Below are 26,510 nucleotides of genomic sequence, written 5' to 3'. Positions count from 1 at the left end.
CTGTCATGATAATTTAGGTCATTCATACAAGCTTGGGAGATCCTTCCATATCTTGTGATGATGGGAGTGAGATCATGCTCAGCTTTGGCATGCTCAAATCAGATAGGTATTAACTAACTATAATTAAATATTCCACTAGGAACGATTTCAGAGAGACATGCAAGGAAAAAGGAACAACACGTACTCTTTCTGAAATGAAAGAATAATGAAAATTAATATTAGTACTAAATAATCATTCATATTGCTAGAAGAAGGAGGTTTTGGATAGTTTTATCCAATAATTAGATTACGAATGCTAATTACATATCATAAATAAGGCATAATTTATTAATGATTAAAATAATAGACTTAATCCTAATCCAAAAGTACTCAATAATTAAATTCTAATTATATACTTATAATACTTGTTAATGTTACTATCTAACACAGGTATGTTAATATCTCTGAATAGATTAACATATTTGATCTCTGGTTATATATATATAAGAAAATATTATTATATCTATATACTTGTAGTTTAAATAATATAAATGATATTATATATATATATGACTATAAATATATAAAAACTAGTATTAAGTAATTATTAATAATTTGGACCTTAAAATAATTTTTAAATACTATAAGATAGGTGATTTATTATGAAGGATTATAAATCAGAAGGATATAGGAATTAGCATTATTTTAAAGAATATAAATATTTGACAATATGATACATTGCTTTAATTATATCTTGATTTGATGTGATAATATTTCGCTGAATATTAATGCTTGTGAATTGGTTGAATATAAATGCAATTCTTTTGAATAGGAACTATATCTGGGCTTGGGATTTGCCCAAAAAGGTAACTTTTGTATCAATCTGCAGTTGATTATACTGATAAGTAACTATCTTGTTATTATAAAGGAGGGGAGATATCTAACTTGAACAATAAAATTGATTCTCCATCCGCACCCTTATTGGCAAGTTCATCTACCAATGAGTTACCTTCTCGATAAATTTTACTGATATTGATCTCCTCGAAATGCTCTATTAAAATTAACTCTTCTTGGAGTTTCAAATTCAAGACCCAATTTGGGGTCTTTTTTTGTCTGATAGCGTTAAGAACGACTTGAGAATCGCCTACAATGTGGATTATGGGGAGGTTTAATTTAAGACAGAGCTGAAGACCCTTCTCCAAGGCTTCAAGTTCTGCCACATTATTGGAAATAGGAGGAAGGGGGGCAGCTAGCTTTGCTACCCATCTGCCATTCTCATCATTTAAAATACATCCTACCCCGGCTATACCCGAGTTCCCTCTCGTTGCCCCATCAAAGTTCAATTTGTGCCAACCTGGGGGAGAAGGGACCCATTTACATTTTTCCCTTGCCTCTTAATTGCTTGCCGAATACACCAGTGGTGGATTGATAAGGTTGGACCATAATTTCTTCATAATTCCATCCCAATATGAGAAAGATCCTTCCACATGCGTTGTCTTCCTCAAATTAGCATTCATTACTTCTACTATTGAAGCTTCTAGATTTAGTATAAATCTACCTAGATTCCGCTCTTGCTCTTTAAAAATACGACGGTTTCTTTCTTTCCATATTTCCCATACAACTATGGATGGGCAAATATTCCAGAATTTTCTATAGACCCCATGTCCCATATTTGTGGGCCATGAACATAGGAGCCCTTTAAGAGAATTTTGTAGAGGGGTAGCCTAGTTTAGTTGGGACTTGATCCATTCCCAACAATTTTGTGCGAAAGGACAATTGAGAAAGAGATGATCATCATCTTCATTGTTCTGTTTACACATGACACACCAATTAGGACCATTTATACCAAATCTAGCGAGTCTGTCTTCTGTTAAAGCTCTGTTCTGAAGGGCAAGCCATGGAAATAAACCGACCTTAGGAAGACAAGCTGTATCCCAACACAATTTTAATGGGATCTCCACCAAGTTCCATTGTTGTGAATGAATAATAGCTTGATAACCTTGTTTCACACTGTATAATCTATCCTTTGAACCAGCCCAAATAAGACTATCTGGCCTTTCACATTGTTTTATTTTCCTATTCGAGATGATCTTTTTGAAGGCTACAATTGATTTCGGATCAAGATCTAAATCATCTATTGACCACCATCTCGATCGAAGTTCCCCATCAATCAACTCTTTAATTTTGTAATATTTGACCTTACTACCCCACAATGATTTTAGCCTTATTATTAGGTTTTCTAAATTGGGAGGTGTGTTTAAAGGGGGGAGCCCATCTCAGGAGTCTTCCCAGAACAAGGCTTTATCTCTTGCAGCCACGTCCCATGTTAGGTATTTGCTAATAATACCCCTGCATTTTACCATGAAATTCCAATATTCTGACCCTTTCAGAAAATTTCCCATTCTGAACAGCGATTCTGGCTTCGTTGGATCCAAATATTTATGATATAAAATTTTAGCCCATTTGTGCTCATGTTCTTGGTATAATCTCCATACAAGTTTGGCTCCGAGAGTCTCATTTTGCCATTGTGGTTTCCTCAATCCTAAACCTCCACATTCTTTAGGTTTGCATAAATTGTCCCATTTAATGAGAGCAAGTTTCTTATCATTTTCCTTATCCTTCCAAAGGAAATTCCTAAGTTTAGATTCAAATCGCTTGGACATCCAATTTGTGAGAGGAAGACATGCCAAAGGGAAAATCGGGATGGCTGAGAGGACAGATCGTATCTTAGTAATCTTACCAGCCTTAGAGAGCCATCTATTCTTCCAACTTCCAATCCACTAATCCACCTTTTCAATCATATCCTGCCAAACTTTGATGTATCTCGTGTTCTTTTCCAGGGAGATACCCAAATACTTACAAGGGAACATACCCTTTCTATATCCCATAATTCCACATATCTTCTTTTCCATTTTCAGAGAGGTGTTCATAAAGAATATTTCAGATTTATCTTTATTAACCTTATGCCCTAAAGCATCCATATAATTTTGAATTATATTTTTAAAACCCATAGCTTCTTGGATCGAACTCTTGCCAGCTAAAATAGTGTCATCTGCATACTGTTGATGGGTAATGTTAGGGAGGTTTCTGGTAACAGAAATCCCTGAAATCTTCCGAACCTGATAAGCATAGGAGACTGCTCTACCAAAGGCTTCAGCCATTAGAATGAAGAGAGAGGGAGATAGAGGGTCTCCTTGCCTAATACCCCTGGAGATTTCAAAGAAACCTTCAGGAGTCCCATTTATGAGAATAGAAATCTTCGGAGTTGAGATAAACTTAAATATTAGATTTACCCATTGACGTGAAAAGCCAAATGCTTCTAGAACTTTGCATAGGAAATACCAATCAACCATATCGTAAGCCTTTTGTATATCTAATTTCATAAGCATACATGGTTCTTTATCTATGGCAGCCGAGTGAATAGCTTCCTGAATAATGAGTATGCCATCCAAAATGGATCTACCTGGAACAAAACCTGTTTGTTCCTTAGAAATCAATTTTGGCATAATTGCCTTGAGTATATTGGCTATGACTTTTGAGAAAATTTTGTAAATAGTGTTGCACAAAGCTATAGGGTGGAAGTCTCCAAGATTTTTTGGACATTCCTTCTTAGGGATAAGTGTGAAGAATGAGTAGTTGATTTCAGCTAGCAAGGATCCGCCATTTCTTGACGCTTCAATTTCTCTCCATAGCTCTTCTCCAAGTGTATCCCAACATTTTTGAAAAAAGAAAGCTTGAAACCCATATGGGCCTGGAGATTTGTCTGGACTCATATTAAAGACCACAGTCCTTACCTCTTCCAATGTTATTGGTCTATTTAAATTTTTATTTTCTTCTGCCGTGACCAACTTTGGAATAAATTTGAGCATTCGGGCCTGTGCTTCCCTATTAGACCCTTCATAATTATTTATTAAATTTTTAAAGTTAGAGACTATCGTGTCTGCAATTTCTGTAGGGTTTTCTGTATGCAAACCCTGTGGAGTCGAGATACTAGATATCTTCTGTAGAGATCGGTTCTGAATAGTAGAATTGTGAAAAAAAATTGTGTTTCGATCTCCCTCTTCCAACCATTTCTCTCTGGATTTTTGTCTCCAGAAGGTTTCCTCTTTGGATAAAATATCTTCTTGTTTCATGAGGAGCTCTTTTTCTAAAGTATATTTCTCATAATTCATGCCATATTTTATAATTTCCTGGTTCAGGTTTTTCAGTTTATCTTCAACTTCCAACTTTTCTTTAAAAATGTTGTTGAAGTGTTCTTTTTTCCACCTCAAAATGTTTTCATTCAAAAATTTGAGTTTGAAAATGAAAATGAACATTCTAGACCCAGCAAAGTCCGCTTGAGTCCACCATGTCTTAATCAGTTCTAAAATTTTTGAATCCTAACGCCACATCTTTTCACACTTAAAAGGATTTCTCTGTGGTTTAGAAGGTTCTAAAATCTCCAAACATACCGGGAAATGATCTGATCCTACGAAGGGAAGAATGGAGGATTGGAAGTTTTTATTGTAAGAAGAGATATTTCCTACAATAAAGAATCTATCTAACTTTTCTGCAATATAATCGTTATCCTTTCTTCTATTATTCCACGTGAATATACCATTTCTTGGAGGAATTTCTAATAAACTAAATTTGTCGATCCATACTTTGAATTCTATTGATGATAGCGAGAGATGTTGAGTACCCCCTATTTTCTCATTTAAACTTAAAATCGTATTAAAATCACCTCCTAATATAATCGGACAATCTTTGTGTTCTGAAATAACCATACTTAATTCAGCCCAAATAGTTTTTTTTCCTATTGTATTATTAGGACCATACACATTGATTAGGATGAATTTCATATCTGATTTTAGGCTCTGTATACTAGCACACATCCAATTATTGTTATTAACTAAATAAGTTAGACTAACTTTCTTAGGGTTCCAAACAAATCCTAAACCCCCCGAGGCACCTATTGCCTCTATGAAGATTGAACCCCACATTCCTAACATTTTGTTAAATTTGTCTCCTTCTACTTTTTTTAGTTTTGTTTCCTGAATTAATATTATTTCTAAATTAAAACTTTTTAAATGTTTTTTTAATAACCTTTTCTTGTTGGGGGCATTTAGACCCCTAGCATTCCATGAAGCTATCCTCATGTAGTCTTAGGAAGGCACTTCACCTTCCCCATGTTTAGGTGTTCATCAATTTTCCTCTGTTCTCTAGCTGGGCCTTCAGCATCACGTAAATCCTTCAGTGATCTCCTCCCCCTTTTTCCTTTTGGCTTACCATATTTTGGAGAGGTTATACCTTCCTGATTCATTTCTATACCAAGCTCTTGCTGAAATATACCCAGTTCTTGTGATGTTGGACAAATGCATTCCTCTGTTCTTTCAAATTCTTCCATTTCCAATTCTTTGCAGATTTTACTCCCGAGACTTTCCTCCTCCAGTTCTTTATTCTCTCTTTCTCCCATGTTTGTTCGTTCACCTACCTGATTGTCTTTTGACTTCTTCTCACTCTGTTTGTCCCGCTTCCTTGCACTATCCTCCATCTGGATCTTTATCATATCCCTTTGGAGATCTTCAGCAGTATAATCATCTCCTCCTAGTTTGATAATTTTTTGGATCAGCCTCTCTTTCTGAGAGGTAGTTCTCTTATCTAAATTATCAAAGTCAAACACCTTAATAAGTTCCTCTGATAGCTACTCAAGACTGTTAGCCTCAACCTCTGATAATCCAACCTCTGGTTTAAATTCTAGGTCCTCATTTAAAAATTGTTGAAAGTCTTTAATGATAGAGACTTCTAGTCTTTTGCCATCATTCTGAATCTGCGACTGAATCTCCTCTGGGGTGAATGGCGAGGAAGGATATCCATCTGGTGTCTGCCAAAATTTTGAAGTTCTTCTAGCACCTTCAATATGCGGGGTGGTTAACTTTGATTCAGGGATAAAATCAGTGTTCAAGTGCTGAGAATCCTATTTTTCTGCTCTAGAAGCTGCTTTCTCCATACACACCTTGGGAGAAGAGAAAAGCATGACATTTTTTGCTTCACCTATATCTTGATTATCTATTGATTCTGTAATGCTGTTTTGTATCTCTCCTTGTCCTGCAGTATCCTTGTTCCCATCAATCTCCTCTTGATATATGTATATGTTAGGCCCCTTCATTTTTTCTGATTTCCAAACTGCTTTCTTCATTTCCATCCTCCTTATTACATCTTTCTTTATACTTTGCAGGAGCCTCATGCCTTACTGTGCCTTGCTCAAGATTTTGGTCTCTGTTCCAAATCCCATCTGATTTGCATGTTGTTTCATGATTTTGACCAAATTTTTCTCTATTGCCTACCTCAATTCTGATTTTTGCTGATTCTTCCTTCTCCTTCCATTTTCTATCATCCTGGGTTTCCTTCTCTGTATGATGCATAGAATCCAATTCTGAGGGAGGGAAAACTTGATCTCCCAAGTTCTCCTTGTTTTTCCTATAATCCTTACTGTCTGCTTTGTCTAATAATTCATTTCGCTCTAAAGCCTTGCTTTTTTCCTTGTATTGTCTAATAGTTGGCTCTTTCATTTTTCTGGGGTGCTCTCTTCTTTCATTTGGAAACTGAATCTTAATTCCATCAGATCCCCTTTTGTTGGTCTTATGTTTGTTGTCACATTTTTTTGTTCCCTTGAGTTCCTTGTCATTTTTGCTACAAACACCATTCTTCAATACTCTTGTATCCTTTATTAAATCTTCTTTTGAGATTAATAGGGTACCTTCTGTCTCATCTAGCATCATTTTTATCAATGAAAGCCTCTGTTCTGCCTGAGAATTTTGTCCAATCTGAATCTCTGATCAGTAGTTTCCTGAATTTTTATTCCTTCTGACTAATTTAGAACTTAGTCCTTTGAATTTGTCTCTGAAGTGCGATGTGAGGGGAAGGACCTTAGGTCTGTGGTTATTTTTAATTTTAGATTTCAGTATATCAATGATCTTCCCTTTATACTCTTGAAAGGTTATATCATATGAGGCTTTCCTGGTAATAATTTTCTTTTGGAACACTGAAGGGTGATTAATATTAAGTTTGATGAGAATTTTAATACTGTTACAGCTAAAAAAAAAAAGCATCAATAGCAATAACTACTCCTATTATAGAGCCTATTTCATAGATAATATCAACATCACATAGCTCCGGAGGAAGAGACATGGAATACCATAATGGGATCATACAATCTGCCTTATCAATATGAAAATTAGGAACCCATTCAAAAAATTTGACACATAAACCTTTAAAGAAACATTTCGAGACATCAATAAACTCATTTTTAATAGACTCTTCTTCACATTTTAAAAACAAAATATTTTCATGATGGTGAAAGATACTTACCTGTTCCTGGCAATTGTTCGATAGCCATTCCATTAAGAGATGGATGTCTTGTGAAGGGCCAGTCCAAATTGCGAAGATCCCTCTCTTCAGATAGTTGAACCAAGAATCTTCAACATCATCAATGGTGATGTGAACTGGTTTGTCAATGGGGTTTGGTTGCAGCGATCCAAGAGAACAATTAGGGTTAGGAGAAGGGGATGGGTTGCTAAGTCATTTATGAGGGGATATATAGATTGGAGAGGAGACTAGTTTTAAATCAGATTTAACATCTGGAAGATTAGAGGGAATTGAAGCACTTCTTGGAGGGGAAAAAGATTTGAAAGAATTTGGAAATACATATTTAGTCATGTAAAAAACCCGGATCTGGTTATCGAGATGTTCTATCATGAATATAGGCAACTGGGGGCGCATTCCGGATAGGTTTTTGATATCAGAGGAAGCTTCCACATTGATTTTTAGTCTTTGAGGCCCATCTTTTGGACGGAAGCGGGTGGCCTCGACTACTGATTTATCCAGAGCCTCGAATCTGTTGGCCATAGGAACATCAATCTTACATCCATTTTACCATATTTTAGGTTAAGCAATTTGCTCTAGTTCCCTGGAGAGCTTCCATGTCTCGCTATTTCAATGGCGCATGCATTTCTGGAGAGTCTTCGTTTGTTCCTCTGCCCTCGATTCGGGCCTGGATAACAGAGTGAAGTGTTCCCTTTCAGCATTTTCGCAAGCAGAGTTTTAAAAAGTGATTTTTTTTCCCAAATTGAATCAGTTAACTCCAATAACTTCATTTAATTAGTTAGGAATGGCTTCTCATTTAATTAAATAACTTTTTTTAATTAATTAGAAGTAAGTACTCCATTCAATTAAATAATTTCGTTTAATTATTTCAAAATTCTTTTCGAAACTAGTCAACTCAAGTCAACTATGGTTAAATCTGGTAAACTTTTGGTCAAACTTGATCTTTGCGTATGTGAATATGAGCAAATGTGAGTATGAATTCCAGCAACAATTTGATGCAAATTCTCATTCAACCTTTCAAAATGAAGAGATGAGGGTCTCTTAAATAGACTTTCTTAGAATTCATCAATGGTTGAGATCGATTTCAATCAACGATCCTGATTAAAGGTGAAGTTCAGTCATAAAGGGAGATTTCCAAATTAAAGGGAGTTAACAGATTTAATTTTAGTAAAATAAGGAGTTAACTGATTCAATTTGAGTAGAAAAAGGAGTTAACTGATTTAACTCATTTTTGATCAATAGTGAACTGGAAATTTCCCTTTTTGAACTAAAGAGAGATTTCGTTGAGATATTTAATTTAATAAAATGAGATATGCTCTCATAATTACTTTTTCTATTTAATTAAATAATCTTTAATTAATTAGAGACAATTTTCTTATTTAATTAAACAACTTCATTTAATTAGTTAGGAATGGCTTCTCATTTAATTAAATAACTTTGTTTAATTAATTAGAAGTAAGTACTCTATTTAATTCAATAACTTCATTTAATTATTTCAAATTTCTTTTCGAAACTAGTCAACTAGAGTCAACCGTGGTTAAATCTGGTCAACATTTGGTCAAACTTGATCTTTGCGTATGTGAATATGAGCAAATTTGAGTATGAATTCGAGCAACAATTCGATGCAAATTCTCATTCAACCTTTAAAAATGAACAGATGAGGGTCTCTTAAATAGACTTTCCTGGAATTCATCAACGGTTGAGATCAATTTCAATCAACGGTCAGGATAAAACGTGAAGTTCAGTCATAAAGGGAGATTTCCAAATTAAAGGGAGTTAACAGATTTAATTTGAGTAAAATAAGGAGTTAACTGATTCAATTTGAGTAGAAAAAGGAGTTAACTGATTTAACTCATTTTTGATCAATAGTGAACTTGAAATTTACCTTTTTGAATTGAAGAGAGATATTGTTGACATATTTAATTTAATAAAAAGAGATATGTTGTCATAATTACTTTTTCTATTTAATTAAACAATCTTTAATTAATTAGAGACACTTTTCTTATTTAATTAAATAACTTCATTTAATTAATTAGGAATGGCTTGTCATTTAATTAAATAACTTTTTTTAATTAGTTAGAAGTAAGTACTCCATTTAATTGAATAATTTAATTTAATTATTTCAAAATTCTTCTCGAAACTAGTCAACTCAAGTCAACCGTGGTTAAATCTCGTCAACTTTTGGTGAAACTTGATCTTTGCGTATGTCAATATGAGCAAATGTGAGTATGAATTCTAGCAACAATTCGATGCAAATTCTCATTCAACCATTCAAAATGAAGAGACGAGGGTCTCTTAAATAGACTTTTGTGGAGTTCATCAACGGTTGAGATCAATTTTAATCAACGGTCAGGATTAAAGGTGAAGTTCAGTCATAAAGGGAGATTTCCAAATTAAAGGGAGTTAACAGATTTAATTTGAGTAAAATAAGGAGTTAACTAATTCAATTTGAGTAGAAAAAGGAGTTAACTGATTTACCTCATTTTTGATCAATAGTGAACTAGAAATTTCCCTTTTTGAACTGAAGAGAGATTTTGTTGAGATATTTAATTTAATAAAATGAGATATGCTCTCAGAATTACTTTTTCTATTTAATTAAGTAATCTTTAATTAATTAGAGACACTTTTCCTTATTTAATTAAATAACTACATTTAATTAATTAGGAATGGATTCTCATTTAAATAAAGAAGTTTGTTTAATTAATTAGAAGTAAGTACTTCATTTAATTAAATAATTTCATTTAATTGTTTCAAAATTCTTTTCGAAACTAGTCAACTCAGGTCAACCGTGGTTAAATCTGGTCAACTTTTGGTCAAATTTGATCTTTGCGTATGTGAATATGAAAAAATGTGAGTATGAATTCCAACAAAAATTTGATGCAAATTCTCATTCAACCTTTCAAAATGAAGAGATGAGGGTCTCTTAAATAGACTTTCCTAGAATTCATCAACGGTTGAGATCGATTTCAATCAACGGTCAGGATTAAAGGTGAAGTTCAGTAATAAAGAGAGATTTCCAAATTAAAGGGAGTTAACAGATTTAATTTGACTAAAATAATGAGTTAACTGATTCAATTCGAGTAGAAAAAGGAGTTAACTGATTTAACTCATTTTTTATCAATAGTAAACTAGAAATTTCAATTTTTGAACTAAAGAGAGATTTTGTTGAGATATTTAATTTAATAAAATGAGATATGCTCTCATAATTACTTTTTCTATTTAATTAAATAATCTTTAATTAATTAGAGACACTTTTCTTATTTGGTTAAATAACTTCATTTAATTAGTTAGGAATGGCTTCTTGTTTAATTAAATAACTTAGTTTAATTAATTAGAAGTAAGTACTGCATTTAAGTAAATAATTTTGTTTAATTATTTCAAAATTCTTTTCGAAACTAGTCAACTCAAGTCAACCGTGGTTAAATCTGGTCAACTTCTCGTCAAACTTGATCTTTGCATATGTGAATATGAGCAAATGTGTGTATGAAATCCAGCAAAAATTCGATGCAAATTCTCAGTCAACCTTTCAAAATGAAGAGATGAGGGTCTCTTAAATAGAGTTTCCTAGTGTTAGAATCTGATAAGATTAATAACCCAGAAAACTAGTGCAAAGAGTAAATATCTAAACTATGAATGCAAATGATACAAAATCAAACTAGCATCATAGAGTTAGTCTCCAAGAGAGTAATGCAAATGCTGGAAGCAAAATGGCATTAAGAGGATGCAAAAAAAAGAGATGCAAATACAAGCCAGGTAGCATGCTTATATAGGCTAGGAAGAGGGAGGAGGTGGCAACACCAACCAATGAGGAGCAACCATCTATCGGACTAAAGATAGCAAAGTATCTTCCAAAGATAGCTAATGGATGCTCACATGTAGGAAAGTGACACCTCACAACCATTCACCTAATAAGACATGCTTTATTAACCTAAGCGAGATTATTAAAAGTGTAGGAAAAACCTAGCAAAATAGGAAAAATAAAAAACTACACTAACACCCTCCCATAAGCGAAGCTTAGGTGGATGTAGAAATGGGTCCCGGCAAGTCAAGCCTGATGAGGTACCCATGTACATAAAATTCCCCCAAAAGAGAGAGAAAAGAGATTCCCCAAAGAAAATTAGGACTCCAAGTGAGAGGAAGAGGCCCCCAAAAAAGATGAAGCATCCTGCACCTCTAGAAAAGCTTGCAAATTTTGTCCGGTTGATCCACTTACATCGAAAAAGTTTTCTTCCCTTAGGAAAAGGGACAAGATCCCAAGTGTGGTTTCTCATCAAGGAACTATACTCTTCCTGCATAGCTGTATCCCACTCAAAAATACTAGAAGCCTCATGAAAGGACTGTGGATTTGAGGCAGTAGCACTGAAGATATGTAGGGCATCTTGGAATTGTAAATGAGTCTTCTTGGTGTCTGATGGATCCCCAACTCAATCACATGCAATCTAGCCCAAATAAGGAAACTAAAATCTACTCTTGCACATAGAAAAGCTCTGATACCATGTTAGAATCTGATAAGATTAATAACCCAAAAAACTAGTGCAAAGAGTAAATATCTAAACTATGAATGCAAATGATACAAAATCAAAATAGCATCATAGAGTTAGTCTCCAAGAGAGTAATGCAAATGCTGGAAGCAAAATAGCATTAAGAGGATGCAAAAACAAGAGATGCAAATACAAGCCAGGTAGCATGCTTATATAGGCTAGGAAGAGGGAGGAGGTGGCAACACCAACCAATGAGGAGCAACCATCTATCGGACTAAAGATAGCAAAGTATCTTCTCAAGATAGCTAATGGATGCTCACATCTAGGAAAGTGACACCTCACAACCATTCACCTAATAAGACATGCTTTATTAACCTAAGCGAGATTATTAAAAGTGTAGGAAAAACCTAGCAAAATAGGAAAAATAAAAAACTACACTAACACCTAGAACTCATCAATGGTTGAGATCGATTTCAATCAACGGTCAGGATTAAAGGTGAAGTTCAATCATAAAGGGAGATTTCCAAATTAAAGGAAATTAACAAATTTAATTTAAGTAAAATAAGGAGTTAACTGATGCAATTCGAGTAGAAAAAGGAGTTAGCTGATTTAACTCATTTTTTATCATTAGTGAACTGGAAATTTCCCTTTTTGAACTAAAGAGAGATTTTGTTGAGATATTTAATTTAACAAAATGAGCTATTCTCTCATAATTACTTTTTCTATTTAATTAAATAATCTTTAATTAATTAGAGACACTTTTCTTATTTAATTAATCAAGAATGGCTTCTCATTTAATTAATTAGGAATGGCTTCTCATTTAATTAAATAACTTTGTTTAATTAATTAAAAGTAAGTACTCCATTTAATTAAATAATTTCATTTAATTATTTCAAATTTATTTTCGAAACTAGTCAACTCAAGTCAACCGTGTTTAAATCTGGTCAACTTTTAGTCAAACTTGATCTTTGTTTATGTGAATATGAGAAAATGTGAGTATGAATTCCAGCAACAATTCGATGCAAATTCTCATTCAACCTTTCAAAATGAAGAGATGAGGGTTTCTTAAATAGACTTTTTTGAAATTCATCAACGGTTGAGGTCGATTTCAATCAACGGTCAGGATTAAAGGTGAAGTTCAGTCATAAAGGGAGATTTCCAAATTAAAGGGAGTTAACAGATTTAATTTGAGTAGAATAAGGAGTTAACTGATTCAATTTGAGTAGAAAAAAGAGTTAACTGATTTAACTCATTTTTTATCAATAGTGAACTGAAAATTTCTCTTTTTGAACAGAAGAGAGATTTTGTTGAGATATTTAATTTAATAAAATGAGATATGCTCTCATAATTACATTTTTTATTTAATAAAATAATTTAATTAATTAGAGACAGTTTTCTTATTTAATTAAATAACTTCATTTAATTAATTAGGAATGGCTTCTCATTTAATTAAATAACTTTGTTTAATTAATTAGAAGTAAGTACTCCATTTAATTAAATAATTTCGTTTAATTATTTCAAAATTCTTTTCGAAACTAGTCAACTCAAGTCAACTGTAGTTAAATATGGTCAACTTTTGGTCAAAGTTGATCTTTACGTATGTGAATATGAGCAAATGTGAGTATGAATTCCAGCAACAATTCAATGCAAATTCTCATTCAACCTTTCAAAATGAAGAGATGACGGTCTCTTAAATAGACTTTCTTGGAATTCATCAACGGTTGAGATCGATTTCAATCAACAGTCAGGATTAAAGTTGAAGTTCAGTCATAAAGGGAGATTTCCAAATTAAACAGAGTTAACAGATTTAATTTGAGTAAAATAAGCAGTTAACTGATTCAATTTGAGTAGAAAAAGGAGTTAACTGATTTAACTCATTTTTGATCAATAGTGAACTGAAAATTTCCCTTTTTGAACAGAAGAGAGATTTTGTGGAGATATTTAATTTAAAATAAAATGAGATATGCTCTCATAATTACTTTTTCTATTTAATTAAATAATCTTTAATTAATTAGAGACACTTTTCTTATTTAATTAAATAACTTCATTTAATTAATTAGGAATGGCTTCTCATTTAATTAAATAATTTCATTTAATTATTTCAAAATTCTTTTCGAAACTAGTCAAGTCAAGTCAATCGTGGTTAAATCTGGTCAACTTTTGGTCAAACTTGATCTTTGCGTATGTGAATATGAGCAAATGTGAGTATGAATTTCAGCAACAATTCGATGCAAATTCTCATTCAACCTTTCAAAATGAAGAGATGAGGGTCTGTTAAATAGACTTTCCTAGAATTCATCAACAGTTGAGATCGATTTCAATCAACGGTCCGGATTAAAGGTGAAGTTCAGTCATAAAGGGAGATTTCCAAATTAAAGGGAGTTAACATATTTAATTTGAGTAAAATAAGGAGTTAACTGATTCAATTTGAGTACAAAAAGGAGTTAACTGATTTAACTCATTTTTTATCAATAGTGAACTGGAAATTTCCCTTTTTGAACTGAAGAGAGATTTTGTTGAGATATTTAATTTAATAAAATGAGATATGCTCTCATAATTACTTTTTCTATTTAATTAAGTAATCTTTAATTAATTAGAGACACTTTTCTTATTTAATTATGTCATGCCCTAAATTTACCCTAAATGTTCATTAAGCACAATTTTTTTTAAAAAAAAATTATTATTATTATTATTCTTAATTAATTAATTTCATAAGCCTAAATAACCTCCAAAAGACATATGTGTGTTACAACTATATCATCACTGAGTTGGACATCCCTCTGACATCTACTGACCCAGGGTTTGGAAGGAGAATACTCATACCTACTACTTCAATTTGTACTCCACATTTCAATGACATCTTTAGTAATTTGTCATATGAGTTAACATTTCTTGAATGCATGTAACCCTCGATTAACCATCCATTAGAACTATCATCAACTTTGATGCCAACTATGCTACTCTAGGCAATCGATTCAAATAACAATATATACATAATTAACACTTTCTAGAGTATTTAAAATGTTCCCAAAATCAATGAGTGTATATTTTTATTTTTTTCATATCCCAACTTACATCTTTCATTGACATAGTTATTAAGATTGAATTATCTATTTATTGTTCATATTATATCTCTAATGCAAGCGATATCACATTTTAATATTAGGGTCAATACCTACTACAATTGAAATTGTAGTGAAAAGAATGATCAATTCATTTATATAAACATATATCATAAGAGAATGATTTTAAAAGATAATCTATCCTTACTAATACTAAGGTAACAAAATGAATGCATATGAACATATTAACTATCCATCTATCTAAAATACCCTATTAGTAATAGTCCATTAACTTGACCCCACTCACATTTCTTTTAAGAAGATGAAATACTTTTTCTCTAGCAAAGTTCCAAATCACCCTACTACCCATGTGCTACTACCCCATAATATTCTTCACTTACCCATAGACCAAGATAATTCCTTGGGTTTCTCTCCATGGTGGACTCACTTAACAAAGTTTTGGCCAAGACAAGCATAGGCGCCTTTTCCATGAGTCAAATCCTATTAATTTTGAGCTAGAAGATATGCATTTCAAATTCCCATGTTAAATCAACTTGCTACTTGGTCCCATATTGTTGGCAGCGTGGAGTTTATCCTAGTCTTAATTAGGTGGGTGAAGAAAGACATATAAAATGCCATAACTTCTTCCAAGGCAAATCAAGGCATCAAGGACAAAATGGAAGCCATTCCCTCCTGTCAGAATTATGTCATAAACTTGCACGGTGTTCCAATATAATATTTGAAGGCACAAAGCACCTAGGGAATAGGTGGATGAAATAAGTCTTGGTCATGTCAAATAAATTAAATACCTTGGTCTCGATAGCATATTAAATTATTTTCTCATTCACCAACCCATGCTAGCCTAGGGTAGATAATATAGTAGGTTGTTTGTCACGCTATGTCTTGTTTAAAATATTACTTGGTGCTAGTTTAGGTTTGTTTAACATGAGCATTGTATATATTTTTTTTAAAAAGTTTCTTTTGATTTGATAGGGTGTTGACTCGAGTTATGTGTCTCATATGAGGTCCCTTCTAATGCAATTAATATGATGGTTAGTTTATTATGTTAAAATATGCTTTATAGGTTATAGGGTCCTAGGAGTCTAAGGAATACTCTTGAATATTTTAATGTCTGTATTAAGAGAAGAGATTTATTTTACTTTCTCATACATTTTCCAGAGGATAAAATGTGCACCTACAACAAGCTTATGTCTTAAGTCTTGTATATTTTATATCATCACTTGATTTTCTTCTTCTGTAATCTAGGTAATTCAAAGTAAGTTATTGCAAGGATAATTAAGAGATAATTATAAACTAAGTATAGTTTTAAAATTGTGATTCATTTAGCATTCAAAACATTAACTTAATCCAATAACTCAACATTTCATGACAAGACTTTATATGAAGTTATTTGGATTATCCCTATCTATGAATTATGAAATTTAGAAACCATTTTCTCAACATTATCTTCTTATGCAAATCTAGATTTGAATGTACATTCACAATTGGTAAACAATGGAACTAAAATGATAATAGCAATCCACCAGGATAATCCTTCCTATGAATATTATCTCTTCTATGATATCAAATTTCTTTAGCATTCCACTCAAGAGCATCAAGTAATTTGGATCTCTGATTGGTGTTACCATCCAATAAAACAACAACATTATTATAATGAATTATCTTTAGTGATACCCTCATGATACACAAAGAGGTGGTAAAGTCAACATATCATAATATACACAATGGAAAATACTTTTACTACACATGAGCACTCACAACCTTTCCATTGACAATCAAACCAAGACAGTAGCTTTCTCTTACAATACATTTAGGCTCACATAAAAAAATGGAGTTTTTCTCTCTATCTCATCTCAATGCAATATTGTCTTCTCCTCCTATGCACATGGAAGATAACAATGACTGCAAGTTTCCAAGATTTTTCTCTAAGAACTTGCAAACGCATCACAAAAAAACAACAAGGACCATGGGTGCTTTCCACCCAACCATAGGCCTCAAAGAGACCACCCCAGCACTAGGGGAACAAGGCTCAAACAAAATCCACATACACACTTGTAAGAAACATATACACCACATAACAAAACTGCAACAAATCCCATCCCAAGGATATTTCATAAAGGCTCACCATTGGAACCTTGAATATAGGGTGAAGGTGGAAACACAAGGAGGTTTACCATTTCATATCATATTTCCCATAAAACTCATGCCCTTTTGGGGCTAAATCAACAAAATACAAGGCCCTTTCGAGGCTTCATAATATCATGCCCTTTTGGGGTTTCATAAACATCTTCCACCACACACACTACCAACACAACATCCTCCACCACACACAACCAACAGCTTTAGCTTCCTACAAACCCATACTTCAGTTACTTCCTTCCTCACCATTTTTTTTTTTTTTTCTTATCCTCCCCCAAGGCAACATATGAACATGACAATGGCATACAATGGAGCCCATACTCCAAGGTCCTCAACTATGCAATCCAACTACTGCCCGTTCACCTTGGACTTCTCTTCCCTTCCCACAAGGGTGAGTGTAAGACCCACACCCATAAGAACACTCAAGCACAACAAGAAAACAAAACCAAGTAGCAATAAAACAACAGATTTTCAAGAGCGCATCACATTATCGCAACACAATATCAACACCCATAATGCAACAAGGAAATAGAGGAAATCCAAACCTCATACTCACAATACTCCACACAATACAACAAGATGCACAATGCTGTCACACTAATCTACATGGAATGAACACCATTCAAACACTCACATGAATGCTACTCCACAATGCAATGCAATGCATACTCCATTGATAAACTCCACACTTGCAGATTGGCTTAACCATGCTAAAAGAAAGAAAAAGGAAAGGAAGCAAGCTTGAGATACCAACCTTGGTCCAAGCTAGGGTAAGGATAGTTGTAGTAGAGCTCCCCTCCTCTCCCTCCAAAACCTAATTGTCTCTAAAATTAGAGAGTGGCCAAGTGGTTTCTCATTTAGCCATACCTCTATATATATATCCTTCACATTTTCGGATTCCATAAAGAATGCCATTTTCATGGGGTCTCCTAGGTCCACTAGACACCCTAGAGGTCATTAGTAGCTCCCTAGCCTATAGTACTAACATGGGTGGGGTTAATTTTAATCCTAACTTACGTTAAAGTTACTTTATGACCCTCCCAAAGCTAGGTGATTCAAATTTTAAATTCCCCAAGGTGATGACCTTGTCCTTTTACTGACTAAGGCAATAATCAAATTTCTCAATTGAGGCATTTATCAAAGAATAAGGTGGCCACATGATCCATTGACGAATAACATGTCATATCACATAACAAGCACAAGTGTCAAGTGACACACACAAAATATCACATTATATTAAAAAAAATGACTTGTTTTACAATAATACATGAACTAGGCTACTATGCACCCATACAATTCACATATACGAAATAAAACACATTACAATTAGGTTTGAGTCTCTTCCACTGATTCAACCTTGGTTATGTCATGTTTGTAGTAGTTTGAGCCTTAATTCCCGTTTAACCCATGGTCAAATTCCTGCATACTAAACTTGAGCGTCAGTAGTCCAAGAAAATCATATAAGCATATGTAAAATAAACCATTATCTCATTCAACATTAGACTTGAATATATTTCATCATCTCAAATTAACTTTCCCTTTCTTAATCATTTCAAATATAACCTTCAAAATATTAAAATATCAAAACTTACATATCACATTCAACATTTGAGTTCCATACTTCATTCCTTATAATTACATTACTTCTTCTAACAATTTCCATATAAAATGTTCAAAATACTATAAAACTAAACTTTACTTATCAACATAACATGGTCAATTTAATATTCTAAATAACTTCATATTCTATGACAAGATGCTGAATCCATAACTATTGAATCCCTAGGTATGCGGGTTAGGTCTCAATGCATAACCAAATTTATCTTTTAACTCTAATTTCCACTTCAACATTTCCTTCTTATATTACAAGCATTTCTACCATTCAATTCCTATTAAAGCAATATCAATAGCTTACAACATGAAATAGAATCATTAAATGCATCAATTAGGTCATAATATGCAGAGGTAATTGCGGATCATCAAAATGCAGCTATTAAAATGACATAACCCTACAGTCTTAAAAGTGTATCAAAAATAGAATTAAAATCACCGTAATGCAATTATCTTATTGGTACTATGACAAATTGGGTGAGGCCTCACAAATTAAATAACTTCATTTAATTAATTAGGAATGGGTTCTTATTTAATTAAATAACTTTGTTTAATTAATTAGAAGTAAGTGCTCCATTTAATTAAATAATTTCGTTTAATTATTTCAAAATTCTTTTCGAAACTAGTCAACTCAAGTCAACCGTGGTTAAATTTGGTCAACTTTTGGTCAAACTTGATCTTTGCGTATGTGAATATGACCAAATGTGAGTATGAATTCCAGCAACAATTCGATGCAAATTCTCATTCAACCTTTCAAAATGAAGAGATGAGGGTCTGTTAAATAGACTTTCCTAGAATTCATCAACGATTGAGATCGATTTTAATCAACGGTCAAGATTAAAGGTGAAGTTCAGTCATAAAAGGAGATTTCCAAATTAAAGGGAGTTAACAGATATAATTTTTGTAAAATAAAGAGTTAACTGATTCAATTTGAGTAGAAAAAGGAGTTAACTGATTTAACTCATTTTTTATCAATAGTGAACTGGAAATTTCCCTTTTTGAACTGAAGAGAGATTTTTTTGAGATATTTAATTTAATAAAATGAGATATGCTTTCATAATTACATTTTCTATTTAATTAAATAATCTTTAATTAACTAGAGACACTTTTGTTATTTAATTAAATAACTTCGTTTAATTAATTAAGAATGGCTTCTCATTTAATTAAATAACTTTGTTTAATTAATTAGAAGTAAGTACTCCATTTAATTAAATAATTTCGTTTAATTATTTCAAAATTCTTTTCGAAACTACTCAACTCAAGCCAACCGTGGTTAAATCTGGTCAACTTTTGGTGAAACTTGATCTTTGCGTATGTGAATATGAGCAAATGTGAGTATGAATTCCAACAACAATTCGATGCAAATTCTCATTCAACCTTTCAAAATGAAGAGATGAGGGTCTCTTAAATAGACTTTCCTTGAATTGATCAATGGTTGAGATCGATTTCAATCAATGGTCAAGATTAAAGGTGAAGTTCAGTCATAAAGGGAGATTTCCAAATTAAAGGGAGTTAACAGATTTAATTTGAGTAAAATAAAGAGTTAGCTGATTCAATTTGAGTAGAAAAAGGAGTTAACTGATTTAACTCATTTTTTATCAATAGTGAACTGGAAATTTCCCTTTTTGAACTGAGGAGAGATTTTGTTGAGATATTTAATTTAATAAAATGAGATATGCTCTCATAATTACTTTTTCAATTTAATTAAATAATCTTTAATTAATTAGAGACACTTTTCTGATTTAATTAAATAACTTCATTTAATTAATTAAGAATGGCTTCTCATTTAATTAAATAACTTTGTTTAATTAATTAGAAGTAAGTACTCCATTTAATTAAATAATTTCGTTTAATTATTTTAAAATTCTTTTCAAAACTAGTCAACTCATGTCAACTGTGGTTAAATTTGGTCAACTTTTGGTCAAACTTGATCTTTGCATATGGGAATATGAGCAAATGTGAGTATGAATTCCAGCAACAATTCAATGCAAATTCTCATTCAACCTTTCAAAATGAAGAGATGAGGGTCTCTTAAATAGACTTTCCTGGAATTCATCAACGGTTGAGATCGATTTCAATCAACGGTCAGGAGTAAAGGTGAAGTTCAGTCATAAAGGAAGATTTCAAAATTAAAAGGAGTTAACAGATTTAATTTAAGTAAAATAAGGAGTTAACTAATTCAATTTGAGTAGAAAAAGGAGTTAACTAATTTAACTCATTTTTTATCAATAGTGAACTGGAAATTTCCTTTTCTGAATTGAAGAGAGATTTTGTTGAAATATTTTATTTAATAAAATGAGATATGCTCTCATAATTACTTTTTCTATTTAATTAAATAATCTTTAATTAATTAGAGACACTTTTCTTATTTAATTAAATAACTTCATTTAATTAATTAGGAATGGCTTCTCATTTAATTAAATAACTTTGTTTAATTAATTAGAAGTAAGTACTCCATTTAATTAAATAATTCCGTTTAATTATTTCAAAATTCTTTTCGAAACTAGTCAACTCAAGTCAATCGTGGTTAAATCTGGTCAACTTTTGGTCAAACTTGATCTTTGCGTATGTGAATATGAGCAAACGTGAGTATGAATTCCAGCAACAATTCGATGCAAATTCTCATTCAACCTTTCAAAATGAAGAGATGAGGGTCTCTTAAATAGACTTTCCTGTAATTCATCAACGGTTGAGATCGATTTCAATCAATAGACAGGATTAAAAGTGAAGTTCAGTCATAAAAGAAAATTTTCAAATTAAAGGGAGTGACACAATTTTGCAATTTGCGATTTGCGATTTGCGATTTGCGGTTTGATTATTATATTTTGTTTTATAAAATGTTATTTTTTATATGTATATATATATATATAGATGTATATATATATATATAGATGTATATATATATATATATAGATGTATATATATATATATAGATGTATATATATATATATATATATATATATATATATATATATATATATATATATATATATATATATATATATATATATATTATTAACTATAAATGATTATTATAAAGAATGGATCACTTTTTTTAATGAGTAAAATATTGCTATTAAGCTTGTCAATTATGAAGAGATATTAACAATTAGTTTAATTAAACTTAGTTTTCAATTAAGATTAATTATTAGAATATATAATCGAAGTTTTTGATTCATTGAGAATGTCAATCTTCAAACAATGTCATATAAATCAATTAGAAAATTGAGTCTGATGGAGAAACTTTTATCTATCGAACGAATACATGGGTTAAATAAAACGTGAAATTTTTCCACTTGATGTTAATTTGGGAATATGTATACTGAGACTTTTGAATTCAAATTTGAAAACTTAGCATTTGAAACCAAAACATGTGTTTACGTTGTGTATTCTTTATGCTATTGTTTTGGGTTTTAGGTTGACTAGTGTTGACCAGTATAGGACATCTACCAGAGGCTTGGGGGTTATGTGATTATGATGCCATGATGATGATTTAATCTCGATCTTTATAACCCAACCATGGTTATGTGATGGAATGCTCTGTGTATTAGTTGTGAATACTGATTGTTATAGTTGAGATTCTTATTTATGAGAATCTTGACTTAACCATTATTTTTGGTCATCGATCAGTTATCCTTGGTTATTTTCTAGTCACCATGATGGGACTAAAATGTGGATTTATTCTTGATGATGTCATGTTGTGACATGTTTGACTCAACCATTTTTGGAGTCTTCAATCAGTGTGTTTGAGATATATTTTGGTTATTAAGAACCATTCGATACTTTTGATTATCAGTGATGCTTCAGTTGCCAATAGAGAGCTGTTGTGGTCATGATTTTCTATGGATGTTTGCTCATGGAGATTTGATGCTTTTATGCATATTTGATGATTTTATTATGAATTATTTTTGTGATTTTGAGTTTTATGATTCCATGAGCATTAGGGTAGGATATATGCATGTAGTGACGGGAAGTGGCTTGCAATGGGGGTCGGGGCCCTAAGAGGCTGCCAGAGTAACTCATTGTAAGTTGGATTAATAAGTGATAACATTCACACCAAATACTAACTGAATGAACCTAAAAAGATAAGAGTTTTGGTTCTTGCCCATGCCTTGAGTGCTTGTATAGGCTAGGAAGGGAGTAGTGAGAATGCATGGTTACGACCTTGCATTTCACAGTATGCCTTGTCAGTATGAGAGGATACTAGTGGCCGCATGAGATTAGTATGGACCTGTGGTGTTTAGCTAACTGCCAGGGTAACTTGTACATGATAAATGCAATGACACTTTCCCACTTGCATAGTAGGTTCCTACATGTCATTGTGTGCCCTTGGGAAGTAGATGTCAATTTTGTGATTGGAACCTTTGAGTTAGTATACTTTTAGGATTCTTGGATTATAGGGATTTATGCTATGTGATTTTGATAACCTGTTTGAGACTTGAGATTATCTCCTCAGCACGGTGGGAGTGAACCACTTAGGAGTGACATTCCTACTATGTTAATACTGATGATCTCTTCGATGATTTGGGATATTACGCACGGTGGAATGGCTAGGGCCCACGATGGTCTAATGATGCTATTAACAGTTGGGAGGAACCATGCACTTAGTTAGTTATGTTTGATCTTATGATGAATGTATATGTAATCTATGATGATGTATCATGTGATTTTCTTTGATGTATCATGGATTAGAATAGGATGATGTACTTTATTTCACATATGTATATTCTTTAACGCCTTCATACCCTGTGACATGTACAGTGGATGATTGAGCATTTGAAAATGTAATGTTTAAACATTGGACTTATCATTATTATTTCATGTGGATGTTGTACTAGATGGATTCATGTATGTAATTCAACGTTAAGAGATCTTAAAGAATATAATCCATTATGTATGTTATGTTTACTTTTCAGATGGACATTGCTATTGCTTCCGTTATTGTGAATAAGTTAGGTATGGTATTTACTTTCATGTAAAAAAAAAAAATGTTACCAAACTCAGTGAAACTCTAGGTTAATTCTTTGGATCCCTTGGCAGGGGTGTTATAGAACTTCACCTTTAATCCTAACCATTGATTGACAGTAATTATGAGAGCATATTTAATTTTATTAAATTAAATATCTCAACAAAATCTCTCTTCAATTCAAAAAGAAAAATCTCCAGTTCACTATTGATCAAAAATGAGTTAAATAAGTTAACTCCTTTTTCTACTCAAATTGAATCCGTTAACTCCTTATTTTAATCAAATTAAATCTGTTAACTCCCTTTAATTTGGAAATCTCCCTTTATGACTGAACTTTACCTTTAATCCTGACCGTTGATTGAAATCGATCTCAATCGTTGATGAATTCTAGGAAAGTCTATTCAAGAGACCCTCATCTCTTCATTTTGAAAGGTTGAATGAGAATTTGCATCAAATTGTTGCTAGAATTCATACTCACATTTGCTCATATTCACATATGGAAAGATCAAGTTTGACTAAAAGTTGACGATATTTAACCACGGTTGACTTGAGTTGACTAGTTTCAAAAAAAAATTTCAAATAATTAAACAAAATTATTTAATTAAATGAAGTACTTACTTCTAATTAATTAAACAAAATTATTTAATTAAATGAGAAGTCATTCCTAACTAATTAAATGAAGTTATTTAATTAAATAAGAAAAGTGTCTCTAATTAATTAAAGATTATTTAATTAAATGGAAAAACTAATTATGAGAGCATATCTCATTTTATTAAATTAAATATCTCAACAAAATCTCTCTTCAGTTCAAAAAGGAAAATTTCCAGTTCACTATTGTTAAAAAATGAGTTAAATCAGTTAACTCCTTTTCCTACTCAAATTGAATTAGTTAACTCCTTATTTTACTCAAATTAAATCTGTTACCTCCATTTAATTTGGAAATCTCCCTTTACGACTGAACTTCACCTTTAATCCTGACCGTTCATTGAAATCGATCTCAACCGTTGATAAATTCCAAGAAAGTCTATTTAAGACACCCTCATCTCTTCATTTTGAAAGGTTGAATGAGAATTTGCATTGAATTGTTGCTAGAATTCATACTCACATTTGCTCATATTCACATACGCAAAGATCAAGTTTGACCAAAAGTTGATCAGATTTAACCACAGTTGACATGAGTTGACTAGTTTTGAAAAAAATTTGAAATAATTAAATAAAATCATATAATTAAATGGAGTACTTACTTCTAATTAATTAAACAAAGTTATTTAATTAAATGAGAAGCCATTCCTAACTAATTAAATGAAGTTATTTAATTAAATAAGAAAAAATGTCTCTAATTACTTATTAATTATTTAATTAAATAGAAAAAGTAATTGTGAGAGCATATCTCATTTTATTAAATTAAATATCTCAAAAAAATCTCTCTTCAGTTCAAAAAGGGAAATTTCCAATTCAATATTGATCAAAAATGAGTTAAATCAGTTGACTCCTTTTTCTACTCAAATTGAATCAGTTAACTCCTTATTTTAATCAAATCAAATATGTTAACTCCCTTTAATTTGGAAATCTCCCTTTATGACTAAACTTCACGTTTAGTCCTGACCATTGATTGAAATCGATCTCAACCTTTGATGAATTCCAAGAAAGTCTATTTAAGCGACCCTCATCTCTTCATTTTGAAAGGTTAAATGAGAATTTGCATCGAATTGTTGTTGGAATTCATAGTCACATTTGCTCATATTCACATACGCAAAGATCAAGTTTGACCAAAAGTTGATCAGATTTAACCACGGTTGACTTGAGTTGACTAGTTTCGAAAAGAATTTTGAAATAATTAAACAAAATTATTTAATCAAATGGAGTACTTACTTCTTATTAATTAAAAAAAATTATTTAATTAAATGAGAAGCCATTCCTAACTAATTAAATGAAGTTATTTAATTAAATAAGAAAAGTGTCTCTAATTAATTAAAGATTATTGATTAAATAGAAAAAGTAATTATGAGAGCATATCTCATTTTATTAAATTAAATATGTCAACAAAATCTCTCTTCAGTTCAAAAAGAGAAATTTCCATTTCACTATTGATCAAAAATGACTTAAATCAGTTAACTCCTTTTTCTACTCAAATTGAATCAATTAACTTCTTATTTTACTCAAATTAAATCTGTTAACTCCCTTTAATTTGAAAACCTCGCTTTATGACTGAGCTTCACCTTTAATCATCAATATTGATTGAGATCAATCTCAACTGTTGATGAATTCCATGAAAGTCTATTTAAGAGACCCTCAACTCTTCATTTTGAAAGGTTGAATGAGAATTTGCAACAAATTGTTGTTGGAATTCATACTCACATTTCCTCATACTCACATACGCAAAGATCAAGTTTGACCAAAAGTTGATCAGATTTAACCATGGTTGACTTGAGTTGACTAGTTTCGAAAAGAATTTTGAAATAATTAAACAAAATTATTTAATTAAATGGAGTACTTACTTCTAATAAATTAAACAAAGTTACTTAATTAAACGAGAAGCCATTCCTAATTAATTAAATGAAGTTATTTAATTAAATAAGAAAAGTGTCTCTAATTAATTAAAGATTATTTAATTAAATAGAAAAAGTAATTATGAGAGCATATCTCATTTTATTAAATTAAATATCTCAACAAAATCTCTCTTCAATTCAAAAAGGGAAATTTCCAGTTCACTATTGATCACAAATGAGTTAAATCAGTTAACTCTGTTTTCTACTGAAATTGAATCAGTTAACTCCTTATTTTACTCAAATTAAGTTTGTTAACTCCCTTGAATTTAGAAATCTCCTTTTATGACTGAACTTCACCCTTAATCCTGACCGTTGATTGAAATCGATCTCAACCGTT

General features: G+C 31.8%; 1 pseudogene; it reads right to left on the bottom strand.

The window, feature by feature from the left end:
* LOC149554779 (auxin-induced protein PCNT115-like) overlaps positions 1 to 26,510 on the bottom strand; it is a 274,932-nt pseudogene that overhangs the window by 191,356 nt on the left and 57,066 nt on the right.

Source organism: Cupressus sempervirens, chromosome 5 (assembly GCF_028749045.1).
Source record: "Cupressus sempervirens isolate cs-2001-9-10 chromosome 5, ASM2874904v1, whole genome shotgun sequence".
Lineage (NCBI taxonomy): Eukaryota > Viridiplantae > Streptophyta > Pinopsida > Cupressales > Cupressaceae > Cupressus > Cupressus sempervirens.
Note: the sequence above shows the minus strand (reverse complement) of the source record. Positions and strands in the feature narration are given on the sequence as shown.